Source organism: Aegilops tauschii, chromosome 2 (assembly GCF_002575655.3).
Source record: "Aegilops tauschii subsp. strangulata cultivar AL8/78 chromosome 2, Aet v6.0, whole genome shotgun sequence".
Taxonomy (NCBI): Eukaryota; Viridiplantae; Streptophyta; class Magnoliopsida; order Poales; family Poaceae; genus Aegilops; species Aegilops tauschii.
Genome location: NC_053036.3, coordinates 192,314,689 through 192,330,922, shown reverse-complemented (window position 1 = coordinate 192,330,922; position 16,234 = coordinate 192,314,689).

Sequence of the window (16,234 nt, the reverse complement as noted above, 5' to 3'; positions counted from 1 at the left end):
GACTAGCAACGCTATAAGAAGGGCTGAGCAAAAGCGGTAACTTAGCCAAACAATGGTTTGCTAGGAAAGGATGGTTAGAGGCTTGACATGGCAACATGGGAGGCATGATATGGAAAGTGGTAGGTAGCGCAGCAAAGCAATAGAACGAACAACTAGCAAAGCAAACATAGAAGTGATTTCGAGGGTATGGTCATCTTGCCTGCAAGGTTCTCAGAGTTGTCGAAAGCTTGATCCTCGTAAGCGTACTCAACAGGTTCCTCATTCACGAACTCGTCTCCTGGCTCTACCCACAGCAAGAACAAAAGCAATGGAACCACAATCAATCACGGGAAATGCACAAGCAACATGATGCAATACATGCATGATATGCAAGATATGATATGCGATGTGTATGCGTGCTCCGGAAGAAAAAGGATGAACAAGGCAGTAACTTGGCAAACCAAGTATGCCACTGGAAATATGAGATGATTTCGGTCGAAATCGATATAAAGATCACCGGAAACGGATGCACGGTTTGCAAATGGCAAGCAAAACAAGAATAACACGAATCTGCGATTAACAACATGATAGCACTTAGAATACATCAAGCAACTATGCTACAACACTCCAACATAGCAACAAAGCATATGGCAGTAATCTACAGGAGATTCTTGACAAAAGATGAATACTGAGCTACGGCTAGATCACACCATAACAGGTTCAAACAAGCATGGCGAAAGTGCAAAAGATATCAGGTTCACAGACTTGGTGAAAATACTGAACATGGCTGAAACAGCATCAGGTAGCAATGTTCAGAGCAAGCAAAACACATGCTACAGGAACTTAACATAGCAAAAGAAGGCATGGCATGAATCTAATAAATACATAGAACAAACGTCCCTTACTGACCATGAGCCAAAAAAGATCAGAAGATATGATGGCACCCATGTAAACATAGCAAGTTTCGTTAACAGGTTTCAGACTTAGCAGAAAACAGATCATGGCTGTAACAGAAATTATGAGGGCATCTTGGTGAGCTTGATTCACTCATCACAAAGCAATGCATGACAAAACAAGCATACCTACAGCAAGATGGCATGTGTATGAAGCTAACCATGGCAAGATCAAGTTCATAGCATGCATGAATCAACTACAACAACCTTGGCAAAATTGAATAACATGTAAACAATCTGCCAAGAACATTTTATAGCAAAAGTAGAGCAAGATTAAGGCATGCTATGGCACTCCATAATTGCAAACAGTACGATGGATGGATCGAGCATAACCATATCTACAAAACATCCTTACTAAACATACCCAAAATAAGCATGGATCTCTCTGCAGCCACATAGATACATGGTAACAAAATAACAGCAGTAACAGACTTAGCAAAAATCTTGTCTCTGAAAACAGAAACATCACGAACCCTAGTTTGCATGCTTGTGCTAGTCACCACATAGATCACGAAAATACATGGCATACACCTCTGTAAAGATGGCATGGCATAGAACAAAACACCTATAGAGCTCATGCTCAAAGATGCACACATCAATTGCAACAAAAATAACAAATCACCAAGTTCTGATAAGTAACAGCAGTAAACATCATATAGCACTCTTGCACGAGAGATTTGGGCATCAAGATGAACTCAAACGAGCATGGAAGAAAGGAACAAAATGAAGAGCATCTCGTAATGAACATTTCAATATATTGCACGCACGAAACGGAGCAGTGTGCACGGAGTTATGATGCGTCAAAATATGCAACAGAATGTAAAATTTTAGGACTTAGAGAAATCGAGGGGAGGGGAGAAAGTCAACTGTCTCGCCCAGATCTGGATCGGGCTCGCCGGAGCTGCTGCTGTTCACCGGAGAGGGTTGAAGACGGCGGCCGGAGTGGAGAGGCTCGGGGGAAGGGACGGTCGCACAACGGAGGAGCTCGGAGGGAGGAGCACGGGGCACGCGGCGGACGCGGGCGGTGCCGGCGTCGGAGGAGCGGGGCGCGGCGTCGGGGTCGCCGGAGGACGGCGGAGGGCGGTGGCGCGGCTCTCGGGCGCGGGCGCCCGTGGCGGCGGCGGCGGGAGACGGGCCGCGGGGAGGAGACGGGCGGCGGCGCGCGGGCTGGGAGGGCCCCGCCTGGGCCCCGGCGGGCCGGCGGCGATGTGGACGCGGGGCTGCCACGTGGCGGGCGGCGATTGGACGAGGGCGGCGGCGGCGGGATTTTTGTCCGGCGCGGACCGGACGTGTCCGGCGGCGCACGGAGGACGAAGGCTAGGGTTAGGGTGGATTTGATCCGAAATTTTCGGGGAATGGGTGTTTATATAGGTAGAGGGAGCTAGGAGACTCCAAATGGAGTGCGGTTTTTGCCCACACGATCGTGATCGAACGACCGTGAGCATGGAGGTGACTTAGATGGGTTGTTGGACTGTTTGGAGGGGGTTTTGCTACAACACACAAAAGACCTTTGCGGTTACCCGATTAACCGTTGGAGCATCAAACGAACGAAACTTGGCAGGTGGTCTATCGGTGGTGTACCAAGGCCACGTGGCAAACCTCGGTCCATTCCGAGAACGTTTAACACCCGCTCATGAAAAGAAACAAGAGGGGTGCGCCGGTGCATGTGGGAGTGCCGGATTGCAAAACGGACAACGGGGAAAATACTCGGATGCATAAGACGAACACGTATGCAAATGAGATGCGCATGATGACATGATATGAAATGCATGACATGAAGAAAATGCAAAACGAAAAACAAAACCCGACCACGAAGGGAATATCATAACACATAGCCGAAAATGGCAAGAGTTGGAGTTACAAATATGGAAAGTTACATCCGGGGTGTTACAGATGGCCAGCACGCGGAGTGCGGAGGAGCCATGGTGAGCAAGCTACTCAATGTCTCCTGGCCGAAAGGTACCTTCATGGAGACAGTAAAGGAGTGGCAGAGACAATGGTTCTACATCACAGAACCCCGTGGCACCACCTGGGCCACGGCTGCCGAATTCCGCTCCGGGGCTCCCATGCGACTCACCTCCTGGGTCGAGAAGAGTCCGGACTGGGGTTCGCCCGATGAGCTGATAGCATTGCAGACGCATGTCCAGAGCATGATAGCCAAGGATGTCAAGCTTGTCGATGTAATCCAGGTGATGCTAGTTCGCCGGATTCTCCCATGCCAGCGCAGAAGTCGCCCTCTATGGGATTTTAATCCGAAGAAGCATCAAACCCTGGTGAGGCTCTTCGAAACCTCCCATGAAGATGCCTGGAAGTTGCCTTTTAAGGGCAACGAGAAGCCTCCGGCCACGGATTTAGACCGTGGTCATGATTGTAAACACCCTGCCAGCGAGGTATGCTATTTTTTATGTATCCCCAACTTAATTGTTTCGAGGATGATGTCTGAGTTTATTATTGCTTTTTCAGGACTGGATGGAGAGGGCGAAGCGGATCAAGTGTTTGGCTCTGCTGCCTGAAGAACCGGTCATCCCGCGTCTAGCGAAGATGCTGGTGCCGGCGCCGTATAAGGCACCGGAGAAGAAGGCGAAGAAAAAGGCCAAGGGGGCCAAGAGTGGCCCCCGTCTCAAGGGCACTTCGGACGTGACGTCCGAAGACGACGAAGCTCATTCCTCTATCCCTGAGGACAATGACGAGGAAGAGGAGGAGGAGGAAAACAACCCTCCCCCTGAGAAGAAGAAGAAGAAGAAGAGGGCGGCTTCGGCGCATCTGGAGGCGGAAACGCCCAAGAAGGGGAAGGGCGTCCCAGCGGTCAACACCGCGTGGGACGTTGACAGCAGTCCGGAACGACGCCCCCGCACTAAGCCACAGGCCGCATCATAAGTGACCTGGCTCACTCATGCGCACATCCGGCCCTTTCTCTTCATTATCTTGACATAGTTAACTATACTATTGCAGTCCGGCCCGCAACCTTATCCAGCAATCCTCGTCTGGAGGTTCGTTGGCTTCGTCGGAGATGGCGAGCATGTCGCCACCGCCTGCTTATTCCCTCGGGGCCAGGGACGACACCGAAGTGTTATCCTGGAGGACCGCTCTAACCCGGGGAGGAGCCCAGGACGCTGTCCGGGAGGCGCCACAAGACGAGACCTCCACTGCCGGACATATGGGGGAGCTGATCCCCATGGAGACTGGCGAAGAGGGCCGCATCTAGTTCGGCCCTCAGCCGAATACGATTCCGGAGACCCACATGGCTCCGGAGTCGGGCGAGCAGCCCCCTTTGTAGGAGGGGGTGCGCCGCTTCCACCGGTGGTCCCTGTCCATCCAGGGGCGCCGGATAACCTGATGGAGGCGCTATGAGGTGCCTCCGTCGTGGACGAGCACCGTGTCCTTATGGGTGCGGTGATCGGGAAGGTTCAGTCCGCCAAGAGTGGACTGAATGAAGCCTACAGCAACCTGTTGACAGGTTTCGAGGTAAGAAAGAGAAAAACCCCGTGTAGACAGTAGCCCTTGAGACACTGTCCGGTGTTCGGCAAGAAGAACCGGACAGAGGATCAATCATTATAGGAGACTAATGTAATATGTATGGATAAGCAGGTGTCGCTGTTGGCCGCAACCTCGCATGCGGCCGAAGTCTCTGAACTGAGGCAGAGGCTGGAACGGACCAAGAACAAGCTCGGTGAGGTTAAGGTTCGGCTCCAGGAGAAGCAAGGTGAGTGACGACTTGTTGTGTGTTCAGAAAGGATAGGCGTTGTATATTGACCGTAGTGTCGTAATATGTGCAGGAGCCGCGATCGAGGTCGAGGCCCTAAGGAAGGCCCTAGGCGAGGCCGAGGAGAAGGCTGTCCAGCAGCAAGCCGCCCGTAAGAAGCTCAAGGCCCGGGTCAAAGAAGTCCAGCAGGAGCTCCAGGATGCGGTGAAAAATGCGATGCCTTGGAGCATGATGCGTCGGTTCAAGGGACCGAACTCGCCAAGGCTCGCCAGAGCGCGGAGACTGCACGGAATGAGGCCCAGGCCGCCCTCCAGGAGATCCAGGAGGCCAAGAAGATCACGGCGGGTAAGGCTTTTAAGATGCGAAGCAAGTATGCAGAGAAGCAGTACCTTTTACTAACCCGGGTTCGGAGTTCCCCAGGGGATTTTGCTGATTTGCCACGCAGTGTATCAGACGCCGCGGAGTTCTATCGAGCCGAAGGAGGGGGTTCTACGGAGAAGCTATTCTAGTCGCAATATGCGGCGCCAGAGCATCCTGTATCCTTCACCGATCAGCTGAAACAACTGGTGGAGCTGCATAGGGTGGCCGAACTAGCCATTAAGGATTTGATAATCCGGCTATGGCCAGCCGAAGCTATGCCAGGCAGCTACTTCGAACTCGTCAGGCGGATGGTGAACGCCTGTCCTCGGCTGGACGTCATCAAGCGCTCGGCCTGCATTGAAGGCGCGCGCATGGCCTTCGCCCGTTGCAAGATGTGGTGGGCGAAGATGGACGCCGTCACGATGACCAGAGGGCCACCGGATGGCAAGGCGCACTGCACACCCGAACGGTATTTTGCGGATGTCCTGGAGGGGTCTCGCCTTGCGGCAACACAATGTTCGCAGGACATTGTATTTGAATAAATGTATTCATGTTGCCTTTGCCTTGTATTATGAAAACAAAGCCTGTTTGTAATATAATTTTGTTATGCTTTAATTGTTTCCTCCTGTGCAGCCATGTTGTATGTAATCTGAGGGTTGGCCAGTCATCGGCTTCTGCCCTCACGTAGGTAGTACGGAGGTGTCCGGGATGGAATCTAAACAATCTTGATCCAATTATATGGTCCTTGAAGGAGTTGTTTAGCGCAACGAACAAGGCAATCGGACTATGCGGCTTAAACGCCCTCACTTAGCCATAGGAGTTTTATAATAAAGCATGGGCGGAGCCCCTGGTGCGAACCAAAGTGCTGTCAGCATATGATCAGGAATTACCGATCCTTCGCGATACGCAGAAAAAATCTCCAACGATTTGTAACCCTCGAACAGCTGACCGGCTCTCGCCGTATCATGACAGTCAGTTTTCGGCTTTCTCTACGGAGGCGCTCATCTGGTCAAGGCCAGGGCACAATCGCAGTAATTCTCCCTTTACTACCCTAGCTGATTTAGCGGAACGTAGGGTAGGAAGCACAGGAGCCGGGCAACCCAACTATTGACCAAAGACATGATTCGGAGCCAATGCATATAATGCTAAATTCGGGGTGCCGAACTTCTCTATAAGAAGTGTTCGGACTTTGTTGCCGTGTTATCGGGCGATGAGGAGCCCCTGGCAGATATCAAACTTACCAGAGTGTACGGTTGCTAGGAAATAAGTAATTGAAAGGAAAACAGAAGGAGAACAGAGATGGTATCTGGGGCCCTTGAACTTGGACCATGAACTATTTCCATTATAGTTGGATTAATGCGTCAAAGCGCATTGGTACAAAATAATGCCATAAGCAACCGGCTATTTGACATGCCACAACTAAATGCGAGCCACGTGTGGGTCCTGAAAACAGATAGAGTAATCGTTGGATTGGCCTCTAGGGCTTCCCCTGTACGCCTGTGCTCCATGTCGATCTGGTGTATTTGTCCTTTGACAGGACCATAAATCAGGCCATCGAAAGAGCCCCGCATAAAGGAAACCTGTGAAAAAGGGAAATAAGGAATAGTAAAGTTATATGTGTGTCCGGGATTGGTCTAGCCGAACTATAGATCCCGGGCTAGCTTGTGCCTCCGTCGATGTCCATGGAATTTTGAGTGCGTAATTGTGTACGCGCGGTACGAATGCCCCTACTTCATCGGGACTGGGACGGAGGCCGAATTGCTAATCGAGCTCTTGACGAGCCGCACTGTCCTGTTGAAGTGTAGTCTGGAACCTCTTAATGATGTCCAGGGGCTCGGTAGCCGTACTATGGTGCTGCTTGAGAAGCCGCTCTGTACCTCTGCTGCTAGGGCGGCAGTGTGCTCCTCTGTTCGGAGGGAGCGTTCAGTATTGCCATTGACTGTTATGACGCCGCATGGACCGGACATCTTGAGCTTGAGATAAGCGTAGTGTGGTACTGCGTTGAATCTAGCAAACGCGGTTCGTCCGAGCAGTGCGTGGTAACCGCTGCGGAAGGGGACGATGTCGAAGATTAACTCTTCGCTTCGGAAGTTGTCCGGAGAACTGAAGACCACCTCCAGCCTGATTGAGCCCGTACAACGGGCCTCAACGCCTGGTATGACTCCTTTAAAGGTAGTCTTTGTGGGTTTGATTCGTGAGGGATTAATGCCCATCTTCCGCATTGTATCCTGATAAAGTAGGTTGAGGCTGCTACCACTGTCCATTAGGACTCGTGTTAGGTGAAATCCGTCGATGATTGGGTCGAGGACCAGTGCGGCTGAACCGCCATGCCAGATACTAGTTGGGTGATCCCGACGATCGAAGGTGATTGGGAATGACGACCACGGATTGAATTTTGGGGCGACTGGCTCTACCGCGTAGACGTCCCTGAGTGCTCGCTTACGCTCCCTTTTAGGATGTGTGTAGCATATATCATGTTCACCATTTTGACTTGAGGGAGAAATTTCTTCTGCCCCCCGGTGTTCGGCTGCCGGGGCTCTTCGTCCTCGTCCTCACTTTGTGATCCCTTTTCTTTGTTTTCGGCATTTAACTTGCCAGCCTGTTTGAAAACCCAACAATCCATGTTGGTATGATTGGCTTGTTTGTCTGGGGTGCCGTGTATCTAGCATGGACGGTCGAGTATGCGGTCCAAGCTGGAAGGTCCCTCATTGTTTCTTTTGTAGGGCTTCTTCCGCTGGCCGGACTTGGAGCCGCTGAATCCGGCGTTAACTGTGGTGTCATCGGTGTTATCGCCATTGCTTCGGCGTTTGTGTCTATTGCGCCGGAGCTTGCCGGTGCTGTTCTTGGCCTCGGAGGGGCCTGCCTTGCTGGCTGTGTTTTTGTTGCGAGCTAGCCAGCTGTCCTCACCCGCGCAAAAGCGAGTCATAAGTGCCGTAAGGGCTGCCATAGACTTCGGCTTTTCTTGGCCGAGGTGGCGCGCTAGCCATTCGTCACGGATGCTGTGTTTGAAGGCCGCTAGGGCCTCGGCATCCAGACAGTCAACGATCTGGTTCATTTTGGTTAGGAACCTAGTCCAGAATTTTCTGGCTGATTCTCCAGGTTGTTGAACTATGTGGCTTAAGTCATCGGCATCTGGTGGCCGGACATAAGTTCCTTGGAAGTTATCAAGGAAAGCCTCTTCCAAGCCCTCCCAGCTGCCGATGGAATTCTCAGGCAGACTATTTAGCCAGTGTCGAGCTGGTCCTTTGAGCTTTAATGGCGGGTATTTGATAGCGTGGAGGTCATCTCCTCGGGCCATGTGGATGTGGAGAATAAAATATTCGATCCAAACTGCGGGATTGGTTGTTTCGTCGTATGATTCAATATTGACGGGCTTGAACCCCTTGGGGAATTCGCGATCCAGCACGGCATCTGTGAAGCAGAGAGGGTGTGCGGCGCCTCTATAGCGGGCCGCGTCACAGCGCACCTCCGATGAAGTCAGTCTGCGGTTATCGGCCCGGGTGTGATTAAGTTTGTCACGTCCGAATAGGTAGCTGTCATCCCGAGTAGGGAAGCGTCCTCGCGATCCGTAGATTGATCTGGTGTGTCCTTCTCTACTGTCCAGTTCTTGCCGAAGGTCGTATGTATGGTCCCGAGCTGTTCTGTCCCTATTTTTGCGAGGCGGTGGGGCGGGCTGTTGTTCGGCCTGAGTTACCGTTTTATCCCGACCGCGGGGTGGTCGGTCCGCCGCACTATCCCAACCACGTGGTGGTCGGTCTGCATTGCGCGAGGGAGGTATGGGATCTGGTGCCTCCTCATCGAACTGAGGTAGCAGTCTGTGTTTTGGGTAACTCTTGGCTGGGCGCTTGAGGTCATACTCTTCGGCTGCCAGGACATCGGTCCATCTATCGATGAGTAGGTCTTTATCTGCTTGGAGCTGCCGCTGCTTTTTCTTTAGGCTTCTTGCAGTAGCTATGAGCTGGCGCTTAAAGTGCTCCTGCTCGAGGGGTGCCTCCGGCACGATGAAGTCCTCATTGCCGAGGCTCTCATCATCCTCGGAGGGAGGACGATAACTATCATCATCCGGGTCATTGGGCATGGCCTGTTTATCAAGGTTAACTTGCTCGTTGTCTTGTTCCTCTTGTTCGGATGTTGTTCCAACAGGGTCTTCATTGTTTTCAGCGTCGTCAGGAGTATTATTCTCTCCGGTGCCAGTGTTGCTGTCTTTTGAGTGACGTGACTTAGAGCGGCGTTTAGGGCGCCGGCGCCTGGACTGTGTCTCAGAGGGTTTATTCGCATCTGGCTCTTCTTTGTCGTCGCCAGATCCTTTAGGTGTATCAACCATGTACACATCGTACGAAGAGGTGGTCGTCCAACGTCCAGTGAATGGCGGGTCTTGGCCTTGGTCCTTGTCAGCATCGTCGTCCATACCGTCGATGTCTTCGGAGCCATAATCGAGCTCGTCGGTTAAGTCCTCGACGGCAGCTATGAAGTGGGTGGCGGGTGGGAAGCAAAATTCCCCATTATCAGCCTCTAACTCGAACCGAACATAGTTCGGCTGTGAGTCCTTCTCCAAGGACAAATTCCTTAAAGAGTTCAGCACATCGCCCAAAGGTGAGTGCTGGAAGATGTCTGCGGCGCTAAATTCGGAAATCGATAACCGATCTAGCTAGGTGTCCGCAGGCGTACCCGGTCCGGAACTTATAGCCAGAAACGAGTCCGGAGTTCCATGGATGCAAATATTGCGGGGTGTCGAGTCTGTGTGCGACTCCAACGTCGCGGACTCTGTGGCCTCGGATGGCATGATCTGCTTCGGTTCTAAGGCCGTTGCAGCAACAGGAACCATCTCCTGACGTGATCCGATGACACATTTAAGTCATGTTCATCGGGGCGAGGGGGAGCGATCGCTGCGGTCTCAAATCCGTTGAAGATCAAGTCTCCACGGATGTCCGCGATGTAGTTCAAGCTTCCAGATCTGACTTCGTGGTCAGGGGCGTAGCTACCGATCTGCTCCAGATGGCCGAGCGAATTGGTCCGCAGTACGAAGCCACCGAACACAAAAATCTGTCCGGGGAGGAAGGTTTCTCCTTGGACAGCGTCACTATCAACGATTGAAGGGGCCATCGAACCTTTCATCAACAGCAAAGTGTAACTCTCAATGAAAGCACCAATGTCAGTGTCAAAACCAGCGGATCTCGGGTAGGGGGTCCCGAACTGTGCGTCTAGGATCGATGGTAACAGGAGACGGGGGACACGATGTTTACCCAGGTTCGGGCCCTCTCTATGGAGGTAATACCCTACTTCCTGCTTGATTGATCTTGACAAATATGAGTATTACAAGAGTTGATCTACCACGAGATCGTAATGGCTAAACCCTAGAAGTCTAGCCTATATGACTATGGTAATGTGTATATCCTTTCCGGACTAACCCCTCCGGTTTATATAGACACCGGGGGGATCTAGGGTTTACATAGAGTCGGTTACATAAGATGGAATCTACATAGTCGGTTGCCAAGCTTGCCTTCCACGCCAAGTAGAGTCCAATCCGGACACGGGTACAGTCTTCGGCCTTCATGTCTTCACAGTCCATCAGTCCGGCCCAATGGATAACAGGCCGGACGCCCAAGGACCCCCTAGTCCAGGACTCCCTCAGGCGGACTCGCGCCTGTAACAGCGGGGAATGCTTCCCTTAGTTGGGAATCAACTGACCAGGAATTGAAATCCAGGGGCGACAGACCTCTAGATAAGGTGAAATAGTATATGAGGAGAAACCTTGTGCATCGCGAGTTACTAGGAACATCTCGTATCAAGAAGAAGCGGTCAACTAGCGTCTTCTATGGGATGAATACCGTGCAAGCAGACACATAAGATTTGCGCGAATAAGGGAAGAGGAGTAGCATTTCCGGTTGCCAGTGTTGTGTCCTCCAGATGTCTCAGCGATTTTCTTCTTTTACCGGGGGAACCGATGTTTTGGAGGAGGGTGCAGCCTTGGACGAACCCATGGCCAAATTGTTGACTATGTTGCCGTGGCCGTATGTTGGTGGAGGGGAAGCAGATCCGAGGCGACGAAGGAGCAGGAACAGCTCCGGTGCGGTGGACGGTGGCGAAGTTGGAGCAGCAGCGGTGAGGCGTAGGACGGCGTGGTTGAACTGGCTCGGGTACGGACAGCTCGGCCTCGGCTTCAACTACTAGCCGTGGAAGGCGTTGCTGTTGAGGTTGCGGTGGACAACGACGTCGGTGTATCGACTCCGGCGTGATGGAGGAGGGTGGCGGTTTATGGTGGGATGGGGTGGCGGACGGAGGACATCGGGGTTTCGCGGCTGGTGGAGAGGTAGTTTTGGCGCCCACGGAGTATGAATGGGGAATCGGACGGGGGGCGGGGGGAGCTAAGGGAGAACCATGTTTCGGTCTGGGACATGCTTTTTTGGCTTTTTTGAACAGATGGGACGCGCTTGTTTGAAATTTGGGGAAAGTACAAACTTTGCCCCCCTCTTAAATTTCGGACCTACTGCGGGTCGGGGTAGGATGGTAATCCCAGGTGTCCCAAATAGTGGGCGGGAGCGATTTCGGCCGTGCGCATGTGTACTTAGGCGGCCATTGTGAATGAATGTTTTCCGGAGGCGGTTGTGTGGCGTCTATATGAAGCTACAAACCTACCCCAGTTTAGACCTTTGGACGTCGGGCCGGTAGGTTTCACGGGTCAGAGTTAGAAAAGTAATTTCCTTCTACTACCAAACATTGGTCTCACGCGGTTTCGGGCGAGTAGAGGCTCTTTTGGCGCTTCGTTCGAAATTTTGAAACAGAAGCATTCACGTTTAGAGTACTCTTGAACTTCAAGGATTGACCTAAATAGACAACGTTAAATTTGACCTTGTATGTTTGAAAACCACATTAAATTATGTGCTTCTTTTTGAAATTTTGACACTTGAAAATCATATAACTACGATTATTTTTGAATGGAGGAGGTAAATTTGAATGTATTTTGTACAGGACTATATATGCTATTATGTACAAAAGCAGAGCAAAGATTGGTCCCCCATAATTTAGGTATGATTTACAAATGCCATGATATCGAATTCAAATAATTGAATGGACTTCATGTTAAATTCAAATTTTTTAAACCACCTTAAGTTGAGTTCAAATGTATGCTAGTTCATAGCTAGCTATTTATAATGTTCATTGTGTAACTTTTGTATGTATAATGTGCTTTACACACACAACATGAACTATACTCACGTTTATATTAGATTGCTAAAGCGATGCATTGTCTGGAGTTCAAAATACTAACTATGTGGATCAATTATGTCGAATAATAACATAGACATGCTCAAATTCAATAGAATCTAGATGTCTGATGGATCAATGACCGTTCTGTCGGTGTACAAAAGTAGGGGTCCCTTTTTGCACCCCTTTACTTGTGCGCGGGCAGTCGCAGCCCCCGCCCCTGGCCACGCTTGGCGGGGCGGAGGAAGCAAAGGCACAAGACGACCAGACCAATGTCAAGCCGGAAACACAAAGAGCAGAAGGGCGAGATGGACTCCCCCAGCAAGGCCCTTGCCGGGGCGGCCTCCACAGCCCCGGCAAGAACCTTGACGGGGCAACTCGCCCAACACCAGCAGGGCTGCCACCCTTGAGCCTGAGAGTTCCGACGCCTTCAACCACACTAGAACCAAAGCTCGGGAGGCGCCTCCGTGGTGGCATGCAGATCTTTGTGAAGACCAATAGCATACAAGACTAGATAAATAACCAGAAGACGAATATCCTCGGCAAGATCCTTGCCAAGGATACCCACGAGACCCCCGGCAAGCCCCTTGCCGGGGACGACCACGACGCCACGGCAAGACTCTTGCCGAAGACATCCATGGGGCCGCAGCCAGGCCCACATCTGCCAAAGCTCCGCCGCCGTTCCCATCCAGCTGCCAACCCACCAACTAGGCGAACACCTGCGTGGCGAGGTGCGGCCTCTAGGCCAACTCAGCAAGCACCTGCGTGGTGCCATGCAGATCTTCGTGAAGGCTCTGCCACCGCACTAACTCAGCAGCCAGCCCGCCAGCGTGGCACTACCCGCCTCGTCAGTTCGGACACGCGTCGAAGCCAAGCGAGGTGGCGACAGCTGGGACGAGCTTCCTTGCCGTCCCCGATAAAGCAAGAAGGGCACGTCGGCAGCGCATTAAATGTGTTTGTCCTACAGTGCCAGAGGATAGACTCGACCATTGTATAGCTTTCCACCTCCTGTGTGCCACTGTGGCAGCCCCTTTGTCTATAAAAGGAGGCCCGCGGCCTACTGGGAGACGATTCAGACTTTTTGGACCCTGCACGCCTTGTAGCTAGTCCAAGAACACGAGATAAACAGAAACCAACAAGAGTAGGGTATTACGCGTCTCTCGCGCCCCGAACCTGGATAATCCCCCCCCTCCCACGTTGATCTCTCAATCCCGCTCTTTCCACAGCCCCGCGCCCGCCAACCGTAGCAAAAGGTATTCCTCGTGATCCCGTAGGTGTCGTTTCCCCCGACATCTTTGGCGCGCCAGGTAGGGGGCGCAAGCCGTGGAAATCTGGTTTTGGAGCCGACGCAGCAACTCTTTCATGAGGATGGCTCGAAGGGAGAGGGCGTCGTCGATCAACCGCCCTCTGGTGTCGTCCGCAACCTCGACGGCCATCCACGTGGCCCCAAAAAGCTAAGTCATGTAAAATTTCGGCTAATTTCATTTATATAAAATCTGTCCTCCCCCAAAAGATCTCGTTCCTTGTACATGGAACCTGCACGCAATGGGACCCTTCCGCTATTGGCAACGCCCTTGTCTCTGTCTCGAGTCTGCTCGATAGTTCATGCGGGCGCGCTGAGAACGGCAAGGTGGCCTACCCGCTACCAGCAGCACTCTTGTCTTGTTTCGAGTCCGCTCAACAGTTTAAGCGACTGCGCTGGCAGTGGCAAGGTGGCTTGCCCGGTAGCAAGCGCCCTTCCGGCAGGGTGCTAAGGATCCGTCCTCAAAGCACCATGGCATGGGTTTACACGCCGGCAGCCTTATCTCAACAAGCGTAGGGTGCAAACATACAAAGAAAGATCTAACAGGAAGATAGCATGTGTGATATTGAAGTACTGCAGAGTTATATTACACCAATTGTTGTTGCGGTTCTAACTAAAGATGAAAATTGTCTTGGTCGTGAACCTGCAGCAGCGATGAGAAACCGGGTGCCTAGTCCCGGCGCTGGCCCTCTATCCTCTGAACTCTGTCGACGCGGCTGATGATGGGCTTGATACATCCTCCGACAAGCTCTCCAGCGCGGCGTCGAAGTCGAGGTTGGGGTTCCAGTACGCCACCTTGGTGAGGACCTTGGTCAGGGCACCCTGGCAAAGCTTCCGGGCCTCGTTGGCCAGAGAGGTTGCTCAGTTAGAGCGAAACTGCTCCAGGGTTCCAAGAATGCCCTCGAAGAACAGGGTCAGTTTGGCGTTGGGACTCATGTTTGGCTCCGGGGCGTACCTCACGTTTGGCATCCCCATGGCCACCAGCTTCATGGTAATCCTGCCGGCGACATCGGCGAGGCGGCTGATCCATAGGTTTTCGCCCTTCACGTAGTCCTCGTGGTTGGTGGCGTCATTCCTCCGCAGCTGCCTCTCCTCCTCCAGGTCCTTGGTCAGTGTCTCTTCCCAGGCCCTGACCTCTAAAAGTGTCCCCTCAAGACCCTCCAGCTTCAGCTTCAGGTCTTTGATGGAGTTGTTGGCCTTGGAGAGCTGCTCAGCCTTGCCGAGGACTGCGGCCTGCGCCTCCACCAAAGCGCCGTTGAGCGTGTCCTTCTCCTTCGCCAGCCCCAGGACCTGTTCCTTCAGCCCATCCCGCTCCACCTCCAGCTCCTTCACCTTGCTAGCATGGACCTGGGCCTAAGCATTGAGTGCCTCCTTGTGCCTCTGCTCCAGATCCTTGGTCCGCTGAATGGCAAGCTTCTTGACCTCCTCATCCTTGCCGCAGAGGGTGGCGGCGAGCGCCTCCTCATGAGCGGCAAGGTCCTCCTCCTGGGAGTTCAGCTCGGCCTGGTGCTGGTGCTGAGCGGCCTCGTGCTTGGCGGCATGTTCCTTCGCCGCCTCCTGGGCTTTCTCGACATCGGCCTGTAGCAAGATAAGATCTTGTTTGCGCTCAGTCAGCTGATCCTGGGCAACCTTCAGTTCCTCAAGGGCCTGGCGGAACCAGGCCTGCATCTCGGTGACGTGCCCCGCGAGATCCACCTTCGCCTTCTCCACCGCCGCCATCCTGGACTTTGCCTTGTCCAGACGAGCACGGTGAAGCGCCTGGAGCTTCTGGAAGTTGGCGCTCATGGCCCGAAGGAGCTGCTCCTCTTGGGAACCGCCGCCACCGGTGCTCGGTTTGTCAACAACCTCAAGCCCGGCGGCGGCGAGCACCTCGTCATCGAACACCTCCCCCTCAGTGGGCGCCCTAGTGCTCGCCGTCCCTGGGAGGTGGACGAACAGGTCGTCGCTCACCTTCAGGTACTTACCCGAGCCAGAGGTAGCGGAGGAGGAAGGTTGGTCATCAACCACCCCCTCCCCGGCAGACCCCGTGCCGGCCTCCTCGGCGGTGGCCTTGCCGGCCTCCTCGGCAGTGGCCCTGCCAGCCTCCCCGGCAGGCCCCTTGGCGGCCTCTTCGACGGCAGTCTTGGCGGCCTCCTCGGCGGCGATCTTGTCCGCCTCGGCCTAGGCGTCCCTGGCGACCTCCTCGATGACGGTATCGATGTTCTCCTAGTCCGCCGAGGAAGCACCTAGATGCCAAGAAGGAGAATGAGGTAGATCCAAGATCAAAGTTCAAAAAAAGGAAGAAGTAAGAACAGGGACGGGAAGCAAGCGAACTTACCAGCACCGGGCTGGGAAGAAGTGGCACCCTCCCCGCCAACATTCGTTGCCGGGGTAGGACCACCGGCACCCAAGTTCGTCTCCTCCTCCTCCATAGGCGTGGGCTCGGTGGTGGATGCCCTTGCCGGGGACGCCCCTCGGGGCGGCGTAGTCGAGGGGGGGCGTGTTGGGGGTGGCCCTCAGCGGCTCCTCCTGCTGCCGTTCTTCTCCTACAAACACGACAAGATCAGCGTCAAAGATTAACACCCCAAAGTTCGTCAATGGAGGAGTAAGTGGTGAGCTTACGCTGGGGACTGAAGCGGGGAGTACATTGGGGGCTGTTGTCCGGGCTGCTATCCACAGCAACGGCGTATGCGAAGTACCCGCCGGGGGCTTGTCGCCCATCGAGGCCTTGGACCTCTTCGCCACCCTCTGGGC